The following is a 25,341-nucleotide window of genomic DNA, read 5'->3' on the forward strand; positions in this document are numbered from 1 at the left end:
GCAGAGGTGAGGCTGAGAGTTGATTTAAACAGCAGGGCCCTTGTGCTGACAGAAGAATCCTGGAGGTTGGGAGCTGGGAGCTGAGGTTAAGTTGGAAGGGGAGGAGGCCAGTTCATCCTCGGGGAGCTCTCGGGCTTCTCAAAGAACAGTGCTCAGACCTGGGGCCCCAGAGGTTCCTTGAGGTAGGAAGGGAAGCCCTGGCTGAAAGTGACATGGGTGGAGGTGCTGGGCAGAGGCCCACACTGCTTACTGCAGACGGGTGTCATAAAGGAGACCAAGAGCCCTTGAATTGTGGATGTGCGTGACAGCCAGGATGGGGCTGGGAAGGAACCCCTTCCTGCTCTGCCACGGGTCCCCACTTCCTCCTGCTGGAAGGAATAGGGCTGGTTTAGTGCCTGGTGGAGTTTGGGCTTCTGTCCGGAACGTTGCCGAGCAACTTGGCTTGGGCTGGCCGCGGGTGCTCAGTGACACATTTACTTTGAAAGTCAAAGTATGACAAGTTTGCAGACTTGGCTTTCAGTGAACTCCTGCAGCACCAAGGTTATGTGGAAATTTCTGGCAAATTAAAGCTGTATACCTTCCTCAATGCTTAAAAAAGCTTATTTTAAGATTGAAGAAATGTTGCATTTTACTCTTGGCAGGTGTTAATGTTTAAATAAATTTTTAGGTGGAATGATTTAAGGGCATGGAAGTAAATTAGAAATTCATTCATTCATTCATTCATTCATTCATTCATTCATTCATTGTATTAAGTGCCTGTTAGGTAGGGTATCCTGAGAGATGTAAAGCCAGTGGTCTGCCTTCAAGGAAGAACATGTGAAAGAGCAGTCCAATGAAAGTACTTTTCAAAGATTCTTAGAGCTGTTATGTGATTGATTAGATCTGCTCTGTCCAGTACATCAGCTACTGGCCATACGAGGTTCTTGAGCACTTGAAATGTGTCTAGTCCACGTTGAGATATGCTATAATTGTAAAAAACGTACTGTATTCTGAAAGTTTAGCATAAGAGAAGAGTGCAAAATATCTCATTAATAACTTTAAATACGATTTTATGTTCACATGATAATATTTTGGTTACACTGGGCTAAATAAAATTAAAATGAATTTCATCTGTTTCTTTTATTTTATTTTAATGTGGCTACTAGAAACTTTAAAATCACACATTACATGTTTGTATTATAGTTCTATTGGGCAGGGCTGGGTGAGCCCCTCAGAGTTCTTTTCCTTCTCCAACTTTCTGTGGAAACTTGAAGATACAAACTCTATATACGGAGGGTGCCAAAAAAATGGCACCTTTCTAATTTTAAGAAAGGAAAAAACTATTAAAATTGTAGTATTCAATATATACCGATAACAAAAGATGAATACAAGTCACGTTTGACTCCTGTAATTATAAGAGGTGCTCAAAGTGGTTACCATCAGCGTGCAGACACTTCTGATTACAGACAACTACTGCTTGAGCAACGTGGACCAAAGTGTCCACTTATATACATTATTTTGGCACCCCCCACCCCTCCTTATAAGGGAGCCTTAAAGAGTTTATCAATCTAGGGTTTCTTGTTGTAAAGTTGGGATTTTTTTCCCCAAAGGGTAAAACTTTAGCTAACTGTGGGCGTGTATGTAGGCAGTTTAGAGGCAGGGGGCTGGCCCTGGCACGGGGAAATCACATATTCTGGACTGAAAGTGGAAGGATAGTGGATGTGTGGGGACAGGTCTTGCACTGAAAGCAGGAAGTCTGAGTTCTAGTGTCCTTCTGCCACTTAGAGGGAGAGCTGAGAACAAACTCTGCTTGAGAAAATCCAGTGTCTGTGCAGAATGGAGTCCTGGGGACTGAGCGAGGCTCCAAGCCCTGGGAGAGCAGGGCAGATGAGAGTATTTTTACTCAGATTTTACAAGAAAAATAGAACTCCCTGAAGATGGTGTCCCCCAACTCCTCAGAGCAGGGAGCTCACCAGGTTTCGGGAATGTGTTAAAAAGTAAACCTAAGAAAAACACATAGGAAGCCTTGTTACTGTAGCCAAGACCCCTTTTTACTGCAAGGCCTGAACTGGAACACGAATTACGCCTATCAGTTTCCAGGAGCCTGCATGTAAAATAAACCCCGGGCACACTTACGTATGACATATGTAGGCTGTGATCAGCAGAAGCGCACAGGATTACATTTATGGGTGTCTGGAGGATTCCCAGGCTGAGAGTTAGGGCAGCCTAGGGGAAAAATAAGTTCTCTCCTGAGTCTCCTTTTGGAGTCATTAATCCACTATATTATTTAACTGCATTAGATGATCTTTTGGGTCTGATGCGAACTCTACAAAAATGACAAGTCAACACTAGGGATGAGAATGCAAACGAATGCTTTAAACTTGTGTAACGTTCAAGTGTCTTTTTCCCTAGAAAAGTGTTTGAGTTAGTATCTCCTCCACTGCTGAATTTATTTTTGTGAAGGATTTAAGCCAGATTGTTGCTTTCACTTGAGTGGCACGGGTTATAAATACTTAAACTATTTTCATTTTCACTTCATTCCATATAGTACTTTCATTTTCAGTATGCATCATACCCAGCAAGGAGGATTTTGCTCACCATTGTTTCCTGTCCTGCCTTGAAAGGACTTTCATACTAAACCATTCCATATCTCCCCAATCCTATTTCCACATGTCTCCTGTTAAGCTTGTGCAGTAGTATAATAATTAGAGTTAATTCATACTAGGTGCCTGTCTGTTATGCTTCATAAATAAAAAACAAAGGGTGTAGGCACATTATTTACTGTGTATTTTAAGAACATGGCTAAGAGCCCTGGGGTGTGGTGGGGTGGAACAACACCAGAAATAAAAGAGAATTTTTTAAATCTGGGGGAATTTTAATCTTAAATGTAGACACTGGATAAATAAATACAAAGCAGAGAAGAAAATGTGTGTTGCACTTTCTCTTTTCTTTGGTCACAGCTCTCTTTAATCTTGACTGGTTCAGAAGTTGAGGCACTCCTGAGATCCTGTCAGGTCCAGTTATATCTGCATGTCCACTTTTCCCTTTATGGTAAGTATTTGGATGTATGGGGGTGGGGTATTTATTTCTTGACCTTTCCTCTAGTTGCCAACTCATAACACGTCCTAGTCAGCCTACTAACATTTCTTCTCTTGAGATATCTCCTAAGAGTTCAGGCACAGGAGTTAGATGTCTGAGTGCAAGTCTCACTTGTAAGCTACGAGACCTTGGGTGAGTTTTCTACTCTTTCTTAACGTCATCTGTTAAATAGGCAAAATAATGGTGCCAGCTCACAGCGCTGGGTGAGGATTAAAGAGATTATTCACTTAACGCCCTCAGCCCAGAGTCTGGCACTCAGTAACTCGTGGCTATATTTATTTTCTCTCCCCTGCCAACCTTATCCTGGCTTCATACAGAGCAGTGTACCCTCAACGGCTGCACTGGGAAGCCTCAGTACTGGCACCTCTGGGATCGAGTGTGAAATCCAAGTTCTCTGCCCCACCTCAGCCCTTCACAATCAGAAAGGACCTGGCAACCTGTGTGGACAGGCTCCCTGGGAGGTTTGCACGTATGGTCAGTCTGAGAGGCACCCATCTGGAGCTCCTCGGGTGTGCCCCAGTACCCTGACACTCACCTCACTCTCTCGCCCTGCCCCACCTCATTCCTGGGAACTGTCCATGCTGCAGGTGTGGGAAGAGACTAAGGTGGGTTCTGGGAAAAGGCTTTTGACTCAGTACTTCCTTATGGATAGGCAAAGGGTGTGGAGGTTATTGGCCCATCCCTGCCTCAAGCACGGCCAGCTGAGAGGGAAAATAAAAGGAATGTCTGAGTATGCCCTGCCGGAAGCTAGGGAAAGTTAAGCAGGCCCTGCAGGGGAGAGCACTCATTCCTTCCTAAAGGGGACACAAATCAGCTTTCTGATGCAAATTTGCCAGCCTGGATGCCACTGCAGGTTCTGTCCTGCCAGATCTGCAGCGCCCCCTGCCCTTTGACCCCCACCCCTTTCCATCAACTCTGGGGGATGGCTCTGCCTGGAAGACATTTCTGCCCCCCCATCACCAACCCTTTCTCCAGCAAACCTTGGTCCTTTACGCCACCCATTTTGTGTCCTAGTTAACTTCTTTACATATTTGCCTCAGCTGGAAAGTTGTAAACACCTTCAGGCCAGGATTTGATTCATCCCCTCCATCACAATTTACTGGGCTTTTTCTGGGGAACAAGGACCAGAGCCAGCACCCTCAGTACGGGCAACATCGCCTAACAGGCTCCCCGCTGCTTTCCTAGCTCCTACCTCACTCCCTACTGTCTATTCCTCACAGGTCCCCCAGACACCGTTTAAAAACACCAGTCACTTTATTTTTCTGCTTAAAATCCTCTAATGGCTTCCAGCCACATTTAGAATAGAATCTGCACTCCTTTCCAGGCCTATGAGGCTCTCACACTCATTCAGACAGCCTTTGCCAGCTCTTTGCTTTCACCTCCTTCCCTACTGTTCTGTCAGCCACCTGTTCCTGCTGCAGGCTTTCCCCCTCCCCCTCCTGGGATGCACTTCCCCAGACCCCCAGGGCCTGCTCCTTCCTTCTCACTGTCTGACTGTCACTCCACCCACCTCATCATCTCTCCCACTCTGGGTTAGTTTTCTTTATAGCATTTAGTATTGCCTATTCTATTACTATTACCGTATCTATGCATTTTTGACTTGTTTCTGTGAGTCTCCTCCTCTAGAATTTAGAAATTCTCAGGAGGCAGAAACTTAATTGGCCTGTTTGTTCACTGTTCTGTGCCCTTGCCTAGACTGTAGTTGACACCTGAGAGGGACTCAAAAAATATTTGTTGAATGAATCAGTGATTCATTCAAATGATTGGATTTGGAGTTTATAGAATCTCTCTTCAGGTTCTGATCGTGGTGTCAGTTCTTTCCCCCCCTCCGCTCCCTCAGAAGAGGTAGAGGCTTTTGAAATGTCCAGCAGGATGTGAACAGCAGGTTTCTCAGTCCTGAAGTTTCATTAGATTGTCAATGATTGAACCCTTATGATACTTGCTGACCCTTGCAGAAATCCTTCAGGATGTCAGGAAATAATAATGTATTGTTACAAATAGCTTTAAGGGAAATTTGCTATTCACTATTAGCCTAAGAGTAATAAACATTCACTGGTATTTTTCTTACAGTACAGACACTACTTTAAGGGGTTTCGAAATATTCTTTAGAGTCCAGACAGCATGGGGGTGCCTCAGAAAGTACCAAGTCTGGGTAGGTGGGTTTTCCAGAATACGAAAGTGTCAACTGTCTTAATCCTAAAATTGAAACACAAATATGAAAGTCTTTTTGGCAGAAGACTTTCTCATGGAGTAAAATGTTTATCTGCATTGTACGTTGACTCTCCTTCAGTATGGTCTGCAGAGAGAGGGTCTCCCTCTGAAGTTAGAACAAAGGAAATGGTTCCCAAGACTCATGTCTGAGCCCTCCTCTCTCATTTTCCCTCTTTCTTTCTTCCTCTTTTCCTTACTTTGTGGCACGGAAATTTAAAAAGTTCATTCTCAGCTTGCTGCTTTGTTCTCAAAGGGAAAAGTAAACAAACTTTAATCCTGTTAGCAGATTCTGTGTCTGACAGATATCCACTTAAACAGTCAGATACATTGACAGCCTGCAGGACATTCTGTTAAGAGGGGCCGCCAAGGAATTGGCTTCCCTGTCCCAACCCGGCACAATTCTTCCTGATTTTTGCAGAACTTCTTATGCTTAGATAATACAAAGAAGATTTTTTACAATGTACAATTTTAACACATTGTCAAATCACAATACCCCCAAGGAAGCTAGGAGATGGAATTATTCCATCATTAGGAGAGTGTTTCTTTGGCCTAACAAAGAAACCATTTTCTTTGCCATTTCTAGAAGCTTCTGAAAGAATTCTCCAAATAACTCAAGTTGCCAGTGACCTGCCTCTGTACATGAGGACATCTTTCTTAGGAGACTATGGGTTCCTGGTTTTCTTGTACTTGAAGGAGCTTAACTTTCAGGAAGACTTTTTGCCTCCTATCAGTGATAATTCTTTCAGTTGCAAGTGACAAGAAACCTGATACAAACAAGCTTAAGCAAAACAGGGAACATGCTGGCTGATATAACCAAGCAGTCCAGCGAAGATTGGGTGTGGCTTCAGGTATGATTTTATTCAAACCTCAAATGATACAACTCAGGCAAAACTGTCTCTTCTTTTCTCAGGTCTGCCCTTCTACACAGTGGGTTCTCCCTTTACAAGATGGTTACCAACAGCTCTCAAGTTGAGGGACTCGTGGGTTCAAACACAGAAGGAAAAAGAAAAGCACTCCTAAGCAAAGACTCATTGCATCTCATGGTCTTTGACTGAACCAAAAGACTGTCCCAGAACCAGTCATACGGCCAGGGTTGTATGATATGCTGATTGGCTTAGACCCAGGTCATGTGATCCACTGCAGAGCCAGTTAACTTCATACAAAGCCAATGGGCTGAGAATGGGGGACTGGATGATTTGCAGGGGCTCTGGAGACAGTTACCAGGAGTAAAGGAAGAGAAGTTAGACAAGCAAAGCAGCAGATCTCTGCTACCAACTAGTTGCACTTTCATAGACGAGATGGACAAAGAGAAAGTGGTGGAACATACATAATTTCTATGGAATCTTACAAGTATGAATATTCTTTTGGGGCAAATTTAGCCAAAAGTAGAAGTTTCCCAACTGGTTTATCATCAAAATCACTGGAGAATTTGGATTCAATAGGTTTGGGGTGGGACCCACCGAGTATGATAAATCTGAAAAATCCGATCATTTCAAAGATGATCCCAGGTGGTTTGGAAGTCAACGGAGTTAGGCAGCCCCCTCCTCGAGCCAAACACACCCCTGATTTTGGCAATGCCAGCTCCAGAAAAAGGGGTGAAGTAGGCTAGTCTGTGTCTGGACCTGTGTCCCCATTGCCTCCAGGGTCATGCCCAGACCTCTCAGCCCCCTGAGATCCAGTTCATCTCTTACTGTTCCTCTACATATATTTTTCATTTGTCAGACTGGATAAGTCACTTACCCCCAAATCCTCTATTCTCTTCCCACTTTCCTATCCTTGCTTGCGTCATTTTCTTCTGAAAGTCCTTATTGTCTACCTATTGAAATCCTAACCATTACTGAACACTCATTTCAAATTCATTCCCCATTTGAAGTCTTCCCTGATCACCTGGTCAGAAGTGATCTCTTTCCTTCTCTGCCCTAGGTCCAGACCTTGTATCTTCTGCCTTTACTGCAGTGTTTCTGTGTGGGCTGCATTTGCCCTTTCAAAAGGATAAACCCCAGGGGGAAGGGACCTTTGAGTCTTGAATCTTCACAGTCCCCACTGTTATGTTTTATGCACAGGAGGCTTTCAATTTGTTTCTGTTGTTTGGATCAAAGTGTGAGTGAAAGACACCCTCACACCTCCTCTTTCTTCTCTCTTCGCTCTCATTTTGTCATTTTATCTTTCCCAAGCTGCCTGTCCTTGGGAAGCTCTAATGAACTCTAGCCTGGTTTGCAGATGAGGCCTTGAGGTGACAAGGCCTGCGGAAGCATACTGCAGGGCCACTTACATTTTAAGAGGAGGTTGTTGGAAGATGAGAAATATTCAAGTCGTAATGGTGAACAGAAGCAGAAGAAAAGACCTGAGGTACAAGAATTCAAGGAGTCTCTCCTTTCTGCAAGTTCCTTTGTTTTCTGAATTAGCTCTATTACAAAATGACGACAGAAGCACATGACAATAAAAACAGTAGAACAAAATTCCTTTTTAAATAAGATAGGAAACCCAGAAATCATTACAAAAGAAGTATAGATTTGATTATTAAAAAATTTAGAAATATCTGCATGAAAAAATATACCTTAAAGTTGATAGATGACAGGAGAAGAAAGTTTTAATACTTACAACCACAGAAGCTTACTATGTAATAAATGTTTACAATTTGATATGAGAAAGATAACATCCCAGTAGGAAAATAGGCAAAGGGTATAAATAGGAGATTTACAGCAGAAGAAATACAAATGGCCAGAGTGTATGAAAAGATACTGAGTCTCACAGCGGTCAGGAGAATAAAAAAGTGAAATTAACCAGATGTCAGTATTTACCCATCCAACTTGCAGAATTTGAAACAGTCCATAATGTCCATAGCTGGGAGAGTTGGTGACATGGGCATCTTATCCATTGCCAGGGGGAGGGGGTATGAATTTCTATAAGTGTTTACCAAAGTCATTTGGAAACATCTATAAAATAAATGATATTTATAGCCTATGCTCGAACCACTAATCCTACTTCTGGGAATCCAAGCTATAAGTTTGTAAAATGAAATCACCAGGCTGTAAGACCACAGGTATAAAGATTATTTCAGCTTTGTTTGAGGTGAGGAAAGAAACACTGCATATCCCATCCTAAAGGAATATGCATTCATTCTAGGGCATGTTATAAAGCTAAGAAAAAGAATGAGTTCGATCTACTTGTGAAGGGGGTGTGAGCATGACATATATTATATATTGCAATACCACTTTTATAAAAAAAGAGATAGATAAAGAGAAAGAAAACCCCTTCCGTATGTGTTTATGTTTCTATATGCGTACGAACCCATAGAGCAAGGTGTGAAGGTTACACGCCAAATTGTTCCCGCTGTTTCCTCAGGGGCATGAGATTACAGGGGGGAGGCAGGCCCCCTGTAACACTGACAGGTGGTAGGCAGCACCAGGAGAGAGGAAAAATGGAAGCTTGGCCTGTCTGCTCCCCTGCTGCTCACTCTAGCACCTTGTGCACCTGAAGAGAACTGTGCACATATGTGCTGGCATCCCAGCCTGCCCACTCCCCACAGTGTTCCCGGACTCGAGGAGTGCACTCTTCCTGGCCCAGGGTGCCCTGGATAAGGGCTCGAGGCCAGTTGGCAGGGAATTTTAGTATCTTTGGTATGTGGAGAGTGGCCTAGAAGGAGCGTCACAGACTCTAGGCTGGCACACTTCCTTGGCCCTGGAGACTCCTTGTTCCATTGGGGAGAACCAGCTTTCTAACGCAGAGGGCTCAGGACAGCGGCTCCAGGGGCCAGGCCTAAGGCCAGTACAGGGGTGTGGGCAAGATGATTAAAGACTCTTATGGAGCTCTCAATTATTTGACTCATTATTAGATACATTCAGGATTTTTTACAAATTTAAAAAATATTTCCTTAAATACTTAAAACTGAGAACCAAAAGTCTAATAGGGAAAAAGACACCCAGCTAGATGAATCTCTAACGGAGAAATGTCAGGCACCATGGCAAACGTGTAGGTAGGAGAACGAACTGTGAGCCGCTGCCTTCCTCACACCTCCTGACTCCATCCTGCCATCCTAATTTGTTGATTGCCTATAAAGCCAAAGGGCATGCAAGGCATGGGGTCAAGCACACATACATACACAGAGTTTTTGGGGACGGTGTCCATTTAGTTTGTCCACCCATCAAATATTTACTGAAGGCTCCTATGTGTCAGGCACTATTTCTGGTGCTGAGAAATCAGCAAAGAATAAAATAGCAAAAATCCTTTCCCTCATGCAGACAGACGTTGAACAAGATAAATACATAAAAGTAAAGTTGTGTTAGAAAGTGCTAAAAATAAAGGCAGGAAACAGTGAGAGGGTGGGGGAATGCGGTTTTCCCTGGAGTGACCTGGAAGATCTTACCTGCTATGAGACATGAATCAGCATCTATAGGAAGGGAGGGAGCCAGGCTTGGGTTTGGGGAGAAAATTAGCTGAACTGACAGATTTGTGTAGCTCACTGTTTTCCTTTGGAATTGATTAAACACATCAGACATGAAAAGACATGAAGGAAACTTACATGCATATTGCTAGGTGAAAGAAACCAATCTGAAGAGAAGACACACTATGCAATTCTAATTATATGACATTCTGTAAGAGGCAAAAGTATAGAGACAGTAAAAAGATCGGTGGTTGGAGGGAGCAGGGAGGAAGGATGATTAGCTGGCACACGGGGGACTTTTAAAGTGGTGAAATTATTCTGTGTGTCACTGGAGTAGGAATTTACAGAGAAGCAAGGGGAGGAAGCTAGAACTTTTTATGTGGTAATAGATTATAGTTGGAGACAGCAGTAAAAATTCATGTTTAATTAATATAAATACAGATAGTCACATATAGACACAAACACACACGGATTGATATACGCACAAATATTTCCTTGCTCTGTTAGTTGACAGGGCTCAAGAAAGGAAGGAAGGAAGGAAGGAAGGAAGGAAGGAAGGAAGGAAGGAAGGAAGGAAGAAAGGAAGGAAGGAAGGGAGAAAAAATACCCTAGTATAGAGCACACCTAGTGCCAGATATTGTTTTTTGTTTTTTTTTTAATATTTTTAAATTGAAGTGTGATTGGCATACATTATATGGTGTACAACATAATGATTTGATATTTCTATATACTGTGAAATGATCACCACAATAAGTCTAGTTGACATTCATCACCATACATACTTGCTAATTTTTTTCTTGTGATGAGAACTTTTAAGATTTACTCTCTTAGCAACTTTCAAATTACAATATAGTATTATTAACTATAGTCACCATGCTGTACATTAGAGCATCATGACTTATTTTATATCTGGAACTTTGCATCTTTTGACTTCCTTCATCCATTTTGCCCACCCCTCATTGCCCACCTTTGGCAACACTAATCTGTTCTCTGTATCTATGAGGTTTTTTTTTGTTGTTGTTTATTTGCTTTTTGTAAAAATTAGATTCCACCTATAAGAGAGATCATATGGTATTTGTATTTCACTGTGTGACTTATTTCATTTAGCAAAATGTCCTCAAGTTCCATCTGTGTTGTTGCAAATGGCACAATTTCCTTCTTTGCTTGTGGCTGAATAATATTTTATTGTACATATATACCACATTTTCTTTATCCAGTCATCTCTTGATGGACACTTAATTTATTTCCGTATCTTGGTTATTGTACACAATGCTGCAGTGAACACAGGGGAGCATTTATCTTTTTGAGTTAGTGTTTTCATTTGCTTTAGATAAATACCCAGAAGTAGAATTGCTGGGTCATATGGTAGTTCTAGTTTTAAGTTTTTGTGGAAACTCCATACTGTTTTCCATAGTGGCTGCTCCAATTTACATTCCCATCAACAGTGCACAAGGGTCCTTTTTCTCCACATCCTCACCAGCATTTGTTATCCATTGTCTCTTTGATAATAACCACTCTAACAGGTATTAGCTGATATCTCAAGGGTCTTGATTTGCATTTCCCTGATAATCAGTGATGTTGAGCACCTTTCATTTATCTGTTGGACACTCTGTATGTCTTCTTTGGGAAAATGTCTATTCAGATCCTTTGCCCATTTTTTAATTGGATTGTTTGTTTTTTGCTATTGAGTTGTATAAGTTCTTTATATATTTTGGGTATTAGCTTCTTATCATATATATGACTTGCAAACACTTTCTCCCATTTGATAGATCACCTTTTTATTTTGTTCATGGTTTTCTTTCCTGTGCAGAAACTTTTTAGATTGATGTTGTACAGAAGCTTTTTCATTCCATTTGTTGATTTTTGCTTTTGTTTCCTTTGCTTTTGGTGTCAAATCCAAAAGATCATTGCCAATAACAATGTCAAGGAAACTATCACCTATGTTTTCCTCTTGGAGTTTTATTTCAAGTCTTACATTCAAGTCTTCAATACATTTTGAGTTAACATTTGTTTATGATGTAAGATAGTGGTTCAGTTTCATTTTTTTCATGTAGCAGTCCAGTTTTCCCATCACTATTTATTAAAGAGACTGCCCTTTTCCTATTGTATATTCTTGACTCCTTTGTCATAAATTAATTGACCCTATATATGTGGGTTTATTTCTGGGCTCTCTATTCTGTTGATTTATGAGTCTGTTTTTATGCCAATACCATACTGTTTTGGTTACTACAGCTTCGTAATATAGATTAATGTCAGGGACCATGATGCCTCCAGCTTTGTTCTTTTTTCTCAGGATTGTGTTGGCTATTCAGGGTCTTTTGTGGTTCCATATAAATTTTAGGATTGTTTTTTCTATTTCTGTGAAAAATGCCATTGGAATTTGACAGGGATTTCTTTGAATCTATAGATTACTTTGGGTAGTATGGATATTTTAACAATATTATTTCTTCCACTCCATGAGCACAAAATATCTTTCTATTTACTTGTGTCCTTTTCAGTTTTTTTCATCAATATCTTATAGTTTTTACCTCCATGGTTAAATTTATTTTTGGGGATTTTATTCTTGTTGATGCAATTGTAAACAGGACTGTTTTCTTAATTTCTCTTTCTGATAGTTCATTATTAGTGTATAGAAATGCAACAGATTTCTGTATATTGATTTTGTATCCTGCACCTTTATTGAACTCATTTATTAGTTCTAACCATTTTTGGTAAGTCTTTGGGGTTTCCTATATATAGTACCATGTCATCTGCAAATAGTGGCAGTTTTACTTCTTTCTTTCCTATATGGATGTTTTTATTTCTTTTCTTGCCTAATTGCTCTGGTGGGGACTTTAAATACTACATTTAATAAAAGTGGTGAGAGTGGGTGTCCTTGTCTTGTTTGTTAAAATAATGTATCAATATTAGTTCATTCACTGTAACAAATGTACCACACGAACGTAAGATGTTAATGATGGAGAAAATTGAATGTCAGTGGACTAGCATCTCCAATTTTCTGTAAATCTACAATTGTTCTAAAAATTAAAGTCTAATATACATGTAAATACATTAAAAAAATATATATATATATTATATACTGTATATATTATATATACAGAGGGTGCCAAAAAATGTATACACATTTTAAGAAAGGAAAAAGCTGTATTAAAATTGTAATACTTAATATATACCGATAACAAAAAGATGAATACAAGTCACATTTGACTTCTGCAATTACAAGAGGTATTCAAAGTGGTTACCATCAGCATAATTTTAATACCGTTTTTTCCTTTCTTAAAATGGGTATACATTTTGTTTTGGCACCCCTGATAGACATACATACATACATATATATGTACATGAAACCTCTGTAAAATTACAATCGTGATTTTTAAACCCTGATTTTGTTCAAGGGAAATGTAGCTATGAGCTTTTGTACATGTATGTGCTCCAGAAAGACATTGTTAGCATTTGGAAACTGGTGTCTGGGGCTGGCACTTCCCAAGCCCTTAGGCCTGTGGGTCATTCTATGGATTTGTGAGGCTGTAGAACAAGATGGGGTTCTCAGAACACAAGCGACCTCAAAACAACCCCTGGGAACCTCTCCTTAGACCCCCTCCCCCCCATAATGGGCGTCTTTGATTTCAAGAAGCTGAGAATTTTCTGACAAGGGATGGCTCACCCATGCTTTCTGGAAGTGGATATTTACCAGTAAGTCACAGACTGCCCCATATTTGGGTACAGATAGTTACCTGGGAATGTGTAAAGTTTCATCCCAAGTTTGTTATTTTAGAGCCGGCCTTTGAACACTAAAGAATTCCATTGACTTTGGGTAACTTTATTTTCTATCTCCCAAGGGAAACTGTCAATAATTGACATTGAACAGCTTTGGGTTATCTAATAACTCTGGATTTTCTGCTCTAAGGAAGGGGCGTAGGAAAGTGGCGTTTTTGTTTTTTAAGGGAAAAAAAAAAATCCCGGCTCCTCTTGGTTGGGGGTGGTAGAGACAGTCCTGGCTGGGCTCAGAAGGGCACCTTCCTGAGGATTAAGTGAAAATTAGGTGGAGGGAGGGGTGTGTGGGAGAGCTAGGCCGGAGTGCCAAGAAGCTGGAATTCTCGGTTCTCTAAGGGAATTATTGCTTGCATAGACGGCCAGGTAAAGTGAGGATAGAATCACCTGACAGTGACAGGACTCTTCACCTTCTCAATGGCAGTTTTTTTGTTGTTGTTTGTTTTTTTAAGATTGTGCTTGTTTGTCTTTAAAATGGAACTGAAAATGCTCAGAGCATTTTGAGTGACTCATAGCAGCCTTGTGTATTTGTAAATATCTTTCCTTGGAGAGATTTAAACAGGAAGCCTGGAAAGTCTGTTTTCCCAACACATTGCACTAGTGGTTGAATTGGGCTTCTGAGGAAAAGCAAAAGATACACTGATTTTCAGTTTCATTCGAGGTGCTACCCCAAAACCATCAAAGTTGCCCAGGAAGGAGGTGCCAAAGTGTAATTCTGAGAGGGACCCTGCTTAACAGTGGTGAATTAAAACAAAGAGTTCTCTCCTGTGGTCGAAGACCACCTCCTTTGTGTAGCCCCCCTTCCTTCAAGTCAACACTGCGCCTTATACCATCCTATATAATGCTTGAGCCATTTTTAAACCTCAGAGTGCTTCTGGAATGTTTTTAACTAAGTGAAAAATGTAAGTGAACAAAGCGGTAACTATGAATGCCTAAAATGGAGTCGTGTAGCCTTATTATTTTGCTTTCTCACTTTTCATTTAAGGCCTGTCTTGTTAATCTGCTTTGTACATACTGTTGATATTTGTATTGTATTTGTCTCCCTCTTCCTGATTCTCTAATACATTTCTAAGATCAAGTAGGTGGTAGGTAAGTCAGACCTATCATTTTGTGGAGCTGTCTGCTGGGGGTTGGGGGGTGGTCAGGGTGTGGGCTGGGGTCTGAGAGAATGCATGTAGAATCCTCTAGGTTACTGGGGATGGGGATGGAAGGGTGGGTGGCAAGGCAGACCTGGGCAGACAACCAGGAACGAATGAGTTGGTTGCAAAGGCTTTTCTTTCTCACCTGTCTTTCCCCAAGTGCGAACATGTTTTATATGAGACTGTGAATTAGGCAAAGCTGCGGTTTTCCCTCATTCCTCTTGTGATTTCCAGACATGACGGTCCTTCTCCTGGCAGGCTGAGTTATCTTCCCTCATGAGATTTTTGGATTGAATCAATTCCTATTTAGAAAGGTATTAAGGAAGGAAGGAAGGAAGGAAGGAAGGAAGGAAGGAAGGAAGGAAGGAAGGAAGGAAGGAAGGAGGGAAGAAGAGAAGAAAAAAAAGAAAGGGAAAATAGAAACTCGTGAAAAAAATCTGCGTGTGGGGATGATGCTCATCTGTGGAAATGCTTTATTTCCATATGAAATTAAGTCAGAGAGCAAGCAAGGACAGGAGAGTTCCTCCCTTTTTCCCTCCCCTCCCCTCCCCTCCCCTCCCCTCTCCTCCCCTCCCCTCCTTTTGCCTCCTCTCTCCTCTCTTCTTTTTCCCTCTCCTCTTTTCATTGGAAAGAATTGGATGTTTGCCCATCCAGACAAAGCTGGCTTAGGGAGGAAAAGCTCAGGGAGGATGCAATGTGAGGAGACTAGAAATAGCAAGAATCCGGACACACTTTGGTTTCCAGTCCTTAATTTGGGAGAGGAAGAAGCTGTGTTCTCGCTCCTGGCTCAGATCTGGGTGGAAGGGAGTGCCAGTCGCTCCTCTGGCTCTTGGGTGGCCCGGACAGGAGTCCATGAGCTGTCCTGCCACATGGCAGCTGGCACAAGCCTGTGCCCCCCTCTGCAGGAACACAGACTCACCCTGTTAAAGATTAGGTAGAACATATGTGTGTAAGATGCTTACGGCTTTTTCCAGACACAAGGCTACTTTCCAGCCTGAGAAGCAGCTTGGAGGAACCAGGGTAATTAGATAGAGTCTCATGCTGGGACGGACAGAAATCTCAGTGTTCAACTGAACCTGCGTGCTTTAATGGCCTTCCCTTCCTCTGCTGCCTTCTCTCTTCTCATCCTTTTTTCTTTCTCTTTTTTTCTCCATCTACTTCCTGTTTACTTTTTTTCCTTCTTTATTTGTCTTCAACTTCTTTTCCTTGTGCCTTTCTCCCTTTTGTTCTTCTATTGTTTTGCTTTCCTCTCATCCCTTCATTTTCTCCCTACTTTCTTTTATGTTCATCCCAATACTTTTCATACTTCTTTGTGTTTATAGCAATTTTTTTTCTTGACTGATTGTCAGCTGTAATGGATTGCATTTCTCATGGAGACAAAATGCAAGCTGTGTCACTGAAAACCAATGCGTGCTTTCACACTGACACGAAGAGACAGTGGTGAGAGAATACAAAAGTCATAAGTGCCACCATTGATTGAGTCTGCTCTGAATTTTTCTAACAACCCAGCTAAGCAGCATGATGGTTTCTGTTTTCCAGATTGAGGGACCGGCCTTAGACACCAGTCTTGCACAAGATGTTAGCATGCAGAGTTGAATCCAGCTCTAAGTCTGAAGTTTCACTTGCTTTATATAGCCTTCAGGATAGTGGCTAAAGCAGCTGCAAAATTGGTTGGGGGAAATGTTTCTGGTTCAGTTCAAGCATCTAGAGCAATGTTCTCCAACTTTTGCATGTGTCAGCGTCACCTGCTGGTTTCAGTTCAGATCTGAGGCAAGACCTGAGAATGTGCATTTCTAACAAGCTCCCAGGTGCTGCTGGCACGGCAGCCATGCTTTGAGAACCACTGGTCTAAAAGGCATTGGTTTTAAAGCGACTCCCAGGTGGCAGGAGACATTTTCTAGACAGTGATGTGAGTGCAGGGTGGGGTTAAATAGTTTAACACTGTTTCATTTCACAGAAGACTTGAGATTGTCTTAGAAAGTATTCAGAATGTAAAGATGATAAAGAGTTGAGAAGTCAAGTGAAGGGAAAATAAAGATAGTTTAGTACAAATAGTTGGAATCTAAGAAAATTAATTCTCCCTCTTTTTTGGGAGAGCTATATGGACTTCCCTTTATTTTCCTGATTTACTGTGTCTTGTTTTCATTTTGGGAGAAGACCCTTGAATTTTATCCCTTGAATAAAATTCTCCTTTTCCCCAAACTGCCTTCTTACTTAGGAAAATGTCTTCTTACTTAGATAATTTAGAAGGTATGAGACGATTGGTCTTTATCTTTTCTATAACCTGTAAAAATTGGCAGAATGGCAATTGTGCAAGGTGAATTAACTGAGCAACTATATCATTGGATAGCTATCACTTGTTTGTCATAGTAAAGAAGTCTAAGAAAGATAACAGAGAGACACACAGGAAAACTGAAATAGGATTTCTGTTTTCAAGGCACTTGCGACCTAGTTTGGAGAGACAGATGCCCTTATAAAACAATGAGATAATTATGTCTTTTAGCAGAGTTCAAAGATTATAAATGTAGTAGTTCACAGAAAGGAAAGGTCAGAATAGAGTAATGTAGGCACACAAGAATGAATTTAAATTTGATAGATAAAGAGGAGGAAAAAATTGAGAACATTTTGAAGAGTTTTACCATCATTTAAATGTAAAAGTTAGCATACCTTTATATATGTGTATGTGTGTGTATATATATAATATATATCATATATAATATATAATGTATACACATTATATATTATATATACATTATATATTACATAATATATATTATATGTATACATTATATATAATATATGATATATGGTGTATATATATATATATATATATATATATATATATACACACACACACATGAGGTCTGACAGTTAACGAACTTATTGCAACGATGTTGCTAACCTTTTTTGATATCAGAGGGATTATTCATTGTGAATTTGTACCAACTGGACAAACAATCAACCAAGTTTACTATTTGGAAGTGCTGAAAAGGCTGCATGAAAAAGTTAGACGACCTGAACTTTTCGCCAACAATTCATGGCTCTTGCATCACGACAATGCACCAGCCCACAGGCACTGTCTGTGAGGGAGTTTTTAGCCAGTAAACAAATAACTGCATTGGGACACCCTCCCTACTCACCTGATCTGCCCCCAATGACTTCTTTCTTTATTCAAAGATAAAGGAAATATTGAAAGGAAGACATTTTGATGACATTCAGGACATCAAGAGTAATACGACGACAGCTCTGATGGCCATGCCAGAAAAAGAGTTCCAAAATTGCTTTGAAGGGTGGACTGGGTACTGGCTTTGGTGCATAGCTTCCCAAGGGGAGTACTTCCAAGGTGACCACAGTGATATTCAGCAATGAGGTATGTAGCATTTTTTCTAGGATGAGTTCGCAAACTTAATTGTCTGAACTTTGTACATCCAACAACTTTATTTCAAACATATAGAGCTGTGCCTGGTGAAAAAAAGAACTGAGTTTGCCAGGAGAAATTGAGTTGTCGATTTGCCACTTACCACTGTGTGACCATCTGCCAATCATTTGATCTGTTTAATCGTTGGTTTTTGCAAAAATAAAATGGAGATTTCTAGTATCTAACTGAGCTTCAGTCGAGAAAACAGAAATCAGCATCTGAAGCAAAAAAGGAATTTAAACTGGGAATTAGGTCTTTAAAAAACCATAAGAAAGATGAGGAGAATAAAACGAACCACTAGCTTCCTGGTTTGCTGGAGTAGCTGTGAGAGTCAACGTTGCTTCTTCCACCCAGAGGTCAGGAAGCAGGGCTAGGTCTGGCCAGGCTGGTGGGGCTGGCGGGGTCCTCTGGCGTCAGCTGAAGCTCACATCTACCAAAGTTGGTGTGTGGCCGCTGCTCCTGCTAGAGGAAGAATGCTGCCCATCTCCCTTCCAAATCTAACAAGGGCATCATATTGGCAGACACTAAGGAGGAACCCTGGAGGCAAAGTGGTTAAAGGGCAGTTCCCAGGCTTGTAGCCCTGAGAATTCAGGAGAGAGCCTAGAAGAGGTGAGAGAGGAGAACAAATGCCAGCAGACAGTGTTCAGCCCACTGACTGCAGGGTCATTGACAGCTGTGGGCTGCAAACCACCAGTGAGTTGTGAAATCAATTTGGAAGGTTGTGACCAGCATTACAAAAAGCAAATGGATACAATACAAAATAACACAGTCCATTGTATAGAGTAATAGTTGAGTGTGTGTGTGTGTGTGTGTGTGTGTGTGTGTATGATATGTATTCTGGATCATGATGTATAAAGGTCAGAAATGTTTGGAAACCACAGAATACGGAATCAATGAAATGAAATGATTTGTGCACTTTGTAAATTGTAAAGTGCAAAGCAAACATTATGAATTAATAACACCTTTGCCTTTCCTGAGGCCCATATGCCATTTTTACTCAACCTCAGTGCTTCATCTGTAGTGTTAAGATACCACCTGTCTGCGCTGGCAAGTACACTCGGAATTCCCTCACGCTCATGGACACCCACTAAATGAAACCAATAGAGACAGATAATGAAGATTAGTATGTTAAAGGGAAAAAGAGAAGGAAAAGCTGGTCTTGGTGTTTGATTTCTTTAAGGTCCAGCCTAATTTGCCTGGCATCCTTAATCAGCAAAAAGGCTTGCAGGTATTTCATTGAGGAGAAAAGAAGCTGAATGATACCGTGTTTCCCCCAAAATAAGACTTAGCCGGACAATCAGCTCTAATGAGTCTTCTGGAGAAAAAATTAATATAAGAACCGGTCTTATTTTACTATAAGACCGGGTATAATATAATATAATATAATATAATATAATATAATATAATATAATATAATATAATGTAATGTAATGCACTGTAATGTAATATAATATAATACCCAGTCTTACATTAATTTTTGCTCCAAAAGACACATTAGAGCTGATTGTCCGGCTAGGTCTTATTTTTGGGGAAACAGGATATGTGAAATAGCTTTGAAAAGATTCATTGAACACCTTACTCATAATAACTGAGTCTATTTCCAGATTGAACGATGTCCCCATTGAAACAGCATGTTCCTCGGGTGCCCTTATTTCCAACATCTGGGAACTGAAGGAATACTCCAGGCTTGGAAATGTTATTAAATGAAAAACCCTCTTGGACTCTTTCCTCATAGACCACATTATTTTAAGGATTCTCATATCTTTGGGAATGGATTGAGTTTCGTTTTGCTCGAGGGTAAGTGAAATTTTAAACTGGGTACAAGCTTAAACATTTAATTTTTTTCTGGTTTAGAAATTCCTCCTTATCTCTCCTTCCCTGTACTACCCCCTTCATAATTGCTCGTAAGAGGCAGTCCATGATAGAATAACTGGTTTCCCAGAATAGCAAATACGTAATAAAAAGGGCACCATTCACTCCTAAGAATTTACTGGTTGTTCTCTGAGCCCCCTGGGAGGTGGGTTAATGTGACGCTTCTCTTTATAGCAAAAGATGTATGTATGACAAGGTGATAGGATCCAGGTCAAGGCCAAGTCCAAGTAGGAATTCAAAACCGAGATGTGTTTGCTCTACAGAGAACAGCATTTTCTGTTTCCCCACCAACTCAGGGGAACAGAGAGCAGCTATCAGACCGGCTATGCTTATCAAAATGTACCTGTGCTTTTCTATGCTAGTGTTTGTCCCCAGGTGGCCAGAGGCCGGGAAATGAGAAGTTCTCTTTTGCCACCCAGGAGAGCTGAAGATTATTAAGGGAGGTGTGGATTGAGGAGTGGTTGGTGGTAGGATGGGGATTATTAGGGTGTAGGGGGTGTAATGAGATGTTTAAAAATAACTGGGGGCCTTGAGAAAAATGAGTTCAGGAAGCATGAAGAGTAGTTAAAGAAGTCAGAAAACTTCTCCTGAATATTTGTATGGGGTTATATTTTGGGCCAGAAAAGGGAGATTCTGGTCCAAATAGATTTGATCAGAACATCCTATGTCCTGAGTAGTTTTGGGGTTTGTCTGAGAAAGGATTTTAAGGCCTCTGGGGAGAAAAATGTTGTTAAATTCAGTGTTTTTAAAATGAGAGTAAAAGGGGATAAAGAAAATTCCCTATTTGTTGACAACATTTTAGAGACTATTCTAGGTGCTTAGCTTTTCCTTCTTTCTTTCCTTCCTTCCTTCCTTCCTTCCTTCCTTCCTTCCTTCCTTCCTTCCTTCCTTCCTTCCTTCCTTCCTTCCAAAAATCTCACTTTACTTCTACCTACAATGTTATGATTGTTCTTACTTTAAAGATGAAATCTGAAGGTTCCAAGAAATTAAGTAGCTTACCCACGTTTATACAAATAAATGTAAAAGAAAGATTCAAATTGAGCTTCCTTAACTTCCAAACCTATGTCCTTTCCAGAACATTACACTACCTCTCTTCCAGAAAATGGAATGGAAACTATGTGTGGAAACCCAATTACTGTTCCAAGTGGCAGTGCATAGTACACTGTGATATAGTTATCTTCATGTATGCAATCTGCACCCCCAATTTCCTGGTTGTATGTTCCTGGGAGACGCCTTTGTGGGGTTGCAGCCCTTTAGGAGAGGTGACAGGGAAAGGCCATCACTGTCCTGGGAATAGAAATTCCTTGGCCACAAACATTACGGATATCAGGCAGTCCCGGAGTTCAATGGTGGTATGATAGTTTCTTTGGAGTTTCTTGTAGGTGTATGCTCTATGATTTAGGCTGGAGCTCACTAGGACCAGCTATATAATTTGCAGGTCCCAGTGCAAAATGAAAATGTGGGGCTCCTTGCTAAACGATTATTAAAGATTTCAAGATGGCGAAGGCAGACTATTAAGCAAGTGCAGTGACCTCTGAGTGTGTGGGGACCTGTGGGACTGCACAGGACATATCGCCTGTGAAGCTGACCCTGGAGTTAACTGCTGGTGGTTTGGTCCAAGAAAGATGTTGGCCGAAGGTCTGCTGTCATTTGTGCATCATGTCAAGGTTACTAACACAGAAACATCAGGTGGCCTGGAGATGATGAGATTTTTGTTTCAAAAAAAATTGAAAAGCAGCTATCATAAATTCATTTATTTGTTCTTTCATTCCTGAAATCATGAATGTAAAAGGCATTTATTGACCCCTTACCGTATTCAGGGCACTGTGCGGGGTGTTGGTGACGTGAACACTCACTCTGAAGCATGACTTAATGTTCTTGCTGTTTCCAAAAGTGGCCATGACCCTGGAGACAGAGCAGCGTGTGCATTGGACGTGGAAATTCTGGGCCATTTTTGACCCGGAATTCTGTTCACTGAAGACGTTCTTCGCATTCCCCCAGGGGAAAAAAATATTTATTTTGGGGAAAAAATAGGGAAAAAATTAGGAAAAACACGTATAGTGGAAAGACATGGGGAGCTCACAGAACTGAAAGAAATGGGGAAAAACCAAGGCTTAGGAGGGACAGTAACTCAGGCGCGTGTAGGTAGGTAGGTTGTCTCGGTAGAAGGGAGCAGTAGTCCGGTTTAAACGCTGCTTACATTTTTGTTGTTTAACTCGGATAGATACAGAGATTAGAGTTAAGCCTCCTCTCAGTTCGTGGCGCTCTGCCCTCACGGCTTTGGGCACGACCTCTTGTCTCGTTTTGTTTATGTGGTGTCCGTGTCTGATCCCTGAGTCCCACTCTCCTTTAGTGACAGTTATTACTGTAAATGTGCAGGATTTCTGGCCTTGATGTATATGTATATACATGTATAAAAATCTAAGTGTGTTTTGCACATGGGTGTTTAAAACGTCCACAGTAGGTTTTGTAACTGTAAATATTGTTCTGACGCTTACCTTGTTGCTCAATGAAAATGCTTCTAAAGACCTCTCCATGTTGCCGTGTGTATGCTTAGCTCAATGGTTCTAAGCTGCACATGGTGTTTCATAGAATTACCCACCATATTTAAAAATCCACTCTCCTGAAGATGGTCACCTTGCTTTGTCTCCAGTTCCTTACTGCACAGGCTCACTGTGATGAGCAATCTCGGTATGTCCTCTGTTGACCCAGGTGAGAATTTTTCTAGGACAGAAGTCTTGCCTGCTTGTAGGAATAACTGTGTGGGGAGCTGAGGAGGAGGGTTACTTACTATTAATGTACAGATTCTCGGGCCCTTCCCCTGGAGATTTGGACTCGGCAGGTCTGAAGGCTACCCTGGAATGATTAGGTTTTAACAAGTACCCCAGGTGCACTTATTGTCAGGTGCGTTGGGGAAAACTGATCTACAACACAGCCTGGAATGGGACTGCTGGGCCCAAGTTACACACGTTCTTAATTTTACTCTTCTCCGGAAAGACTGGCCCCATCTACTGACTCTGTGTTTGTAATCGCCAGCATCTCTAATTGGTTCTCATTTACGACTATTTGCTTTAGGTTAGCAAATTCTCCTTTATTTGCTTGTAGGAAAGCATGACACTTATTTTTAAGGTTTTTTTTTTTTTCTTTCTCCCTGGTTCATTATTGTGAATCCATCTACCATTTATTGTTCCATCTGGTTTCTTTTATTACAGTCACGCTTCTTCGTTGCTATTTTTCCCTTTGAGTTCAGACTCTTTCAGAACAGCAGGTGCCTTGGCTGGTGACGTGAGTCTCAGCAGAGGGCTTTAGCTCAGGCCCTAGACTGTGCCGTTCCTCGAGTTTGGAGAGAGAAAGCAAGAAGATACGTGTGTATGTGGCTTGAGGGAATGGTGGGGTGGAGTCAGGGAAAAAGCTTGAGGGAGAGAGAGAGAGAGAGAGAGAGAGAGAGAGAGAGAGAGAGAGAGAGAGAGAGCACTTAGGATGTTAATTTATGTTTAAGCTCCTCACCCCTCCTTGTGTTACTGCCTGGGAGTTCTGGTCTAAAAACCATCTCTGTCTCCCTTAGTTAGAACCACCTAATGCTTGAGATGCGATAGGAGGGTTAGAAAAAAGGACACACAGGGATTGGAGGACCTATCTGTCCCTATTGTCATTTTTTTTTTTTTTTCAATCTAGTTGTGGAGGGCGCAGCTCAGTGGCCCATGTAGGAATTGAACCAGTGACCTTGGTGTTATGAACACTGCGCTCTAACCACTGGGCAAACCGGCCCCCCCATTGTTACTTTTGATGTAATTTCTGGAATCCTTGTAGGGTTCCAGCAGTGTCCTGACATCTCTGTACTGTCTGTAGCTAGCCCTGGGTTAGATGGGTTTTTTTCTCCCGGGGTGGTGGCAGCTGGGTCTGTGATACACGTGGGGGATAGAAGGAAGCAAAGGAGCACTTCTTAACTCCCCTCCCATGCATCCAGCCATCTTCTGCCTGCGGTGCTGTCTATGCATGTATAGAGCATATAAAATGTATTATATATGTGGATTGAGGTTTACCAAACAAGTTGTGTACTAGTAGGGACAGGACTATGGCCGCACATGTGTGAGACCGATAAGAATAAAGTGAAAGTAAACGTGTTTATGTTTAGAGCATATACATGAAAGTAAACATGTTTGTATTTATATGCAAAACTGTGCATAACAAAACTAAGTGAAAACACGTTTACCAAAACAACTTCTGGTTATTACCTAAGGGATAAACAAGTCCAAGGAAAAGAGGATAAAAGCAGAACTCCAGAGCAACGCCATGAGTAGTGTGACTGGGCACTCGGCTAAAACACTCTGCAAGGAGACATTGGGACTCTCCAAAGCTCTTGCTTGCAAGACCAGCTCGCCTCAGACCCATTGTGGGCCCAGTTGCCTCTCCCGGACCAGGAACCTTCTCTATCCCTATTGACTCTGGGACTTGTTTCGTTATTAAATTTTATTCTATTCTGTATAACCTTCTGTGCTTACCAGAGCATTAGCCTCTGGAGGGACATTGGCTCCCAAATAAAGCTGTGTTACTCACTCTATCTGAACCTGTGTGCCAGGACTTTGTTCCCCACTCGTGTCATGAGTACCACACAGGGATGAAGGGCCCTGCGGAGGGGTTAATGTCCCCCTGAAATGTAGTGACTGCCCTTACAGGCGCTTGCAACAATGCATCTCTCTCTCCTGGTTTAGGACCCAACCAGGGTATCTCACCAATTTTACATCAGTTTCTCAGGTCTTTGAAGCTCCCTATGGCATCTCCAAGGCAGCGCTGCAGAGAGGAAGACAGCAGTCATATTACTGTGCCCTCTTGCCCAGCTTCATTTGTTTTCTGAGTTTATGCTGCTCTGTTCAGTAATCATCAGAGTGAGGGTCTTACTGGGCTGGCCTGGGCCAGCAGGCGACCCCTTAGCCAGGGCAGGACATCTTGATGGACAGTCACGGCAAGACTAATATAATCATTGGGGAAGGGGAAACTAGGTAATGCAAAGATGTTGCCACAGTCTAGACATTTGCCTTGTCAGGGGGAAAGTTAGAGAAGGTTCTAGGAGCTAATTAGGAGAGCCTCACATCAATGATTTAATTCGTACGGCCACCCCACTGTGCTTGGACTACCATCTAATGGAAGGCGAATCTTTTTGGAAACAGTAAGAGCGCTCTGAATAGTTGATGCTTGACACCAGTCTAATGCCGATAGCCCATCAGCCCCTGATAACCCTTGTTTGGTGGCAATCTCTGCTTTGCCTGACCTTGCTCACATTTACGAAAAGCTGCTCTTCAAAGGCACTACTGCACCGTCCAGACAACAGTTTCTCAGCAGTGGCAGTTAAATGAAGGGAGTGCAGTGTAGTATTTCTGTTGACTGGTATTTTCTAATGATTTGAGAAGACCCCACTTAGTTTCCAATTTTGAAATATTAAGTGTTCTAAGCATGATATCTACCAAAGA

The 25,341-nt window shown here is 41.6% G+C and overlaps 1 long non-coding RNA gene across 1 annotated transcript; it reads left to right on the top strand.

Annotated features, from left to right (window-relative positions):
- The first annotated feature begins 17,769 nt into the window (after positions 1–17,769).
- LOC141572407 (uncharacterized) lies at positions 17,770–24,376 on the top strand. Its single transcript, XR_012497770.1, has 3 exons — positions 17,770–17,953; positions 19,606–19,798; positions 24,114–24,376. It is a non-coding gene; the product is annotated as an uncharacterized LOC141572407 (long non-coding RNA).
- Positions 24,377–25,341: the final 965 nt, after the last annotated feature.

Source organism: Rhinolophus sinicus, linkage group LG06, assembly GCF_036562045.2.
Source record: "Rhinolophus sinicus isolate RSC01 linkage group LG06, ASM3656204v1, whole genome shotgun sequence".
In the NCBI taxonomy this organism is placed as follows: Eukaryota; Metazoa; Chordata; class Mammalia; order Chiroptera; family Rhinolophidae; genus Rhinolophus; species Rhinolophus sinicus.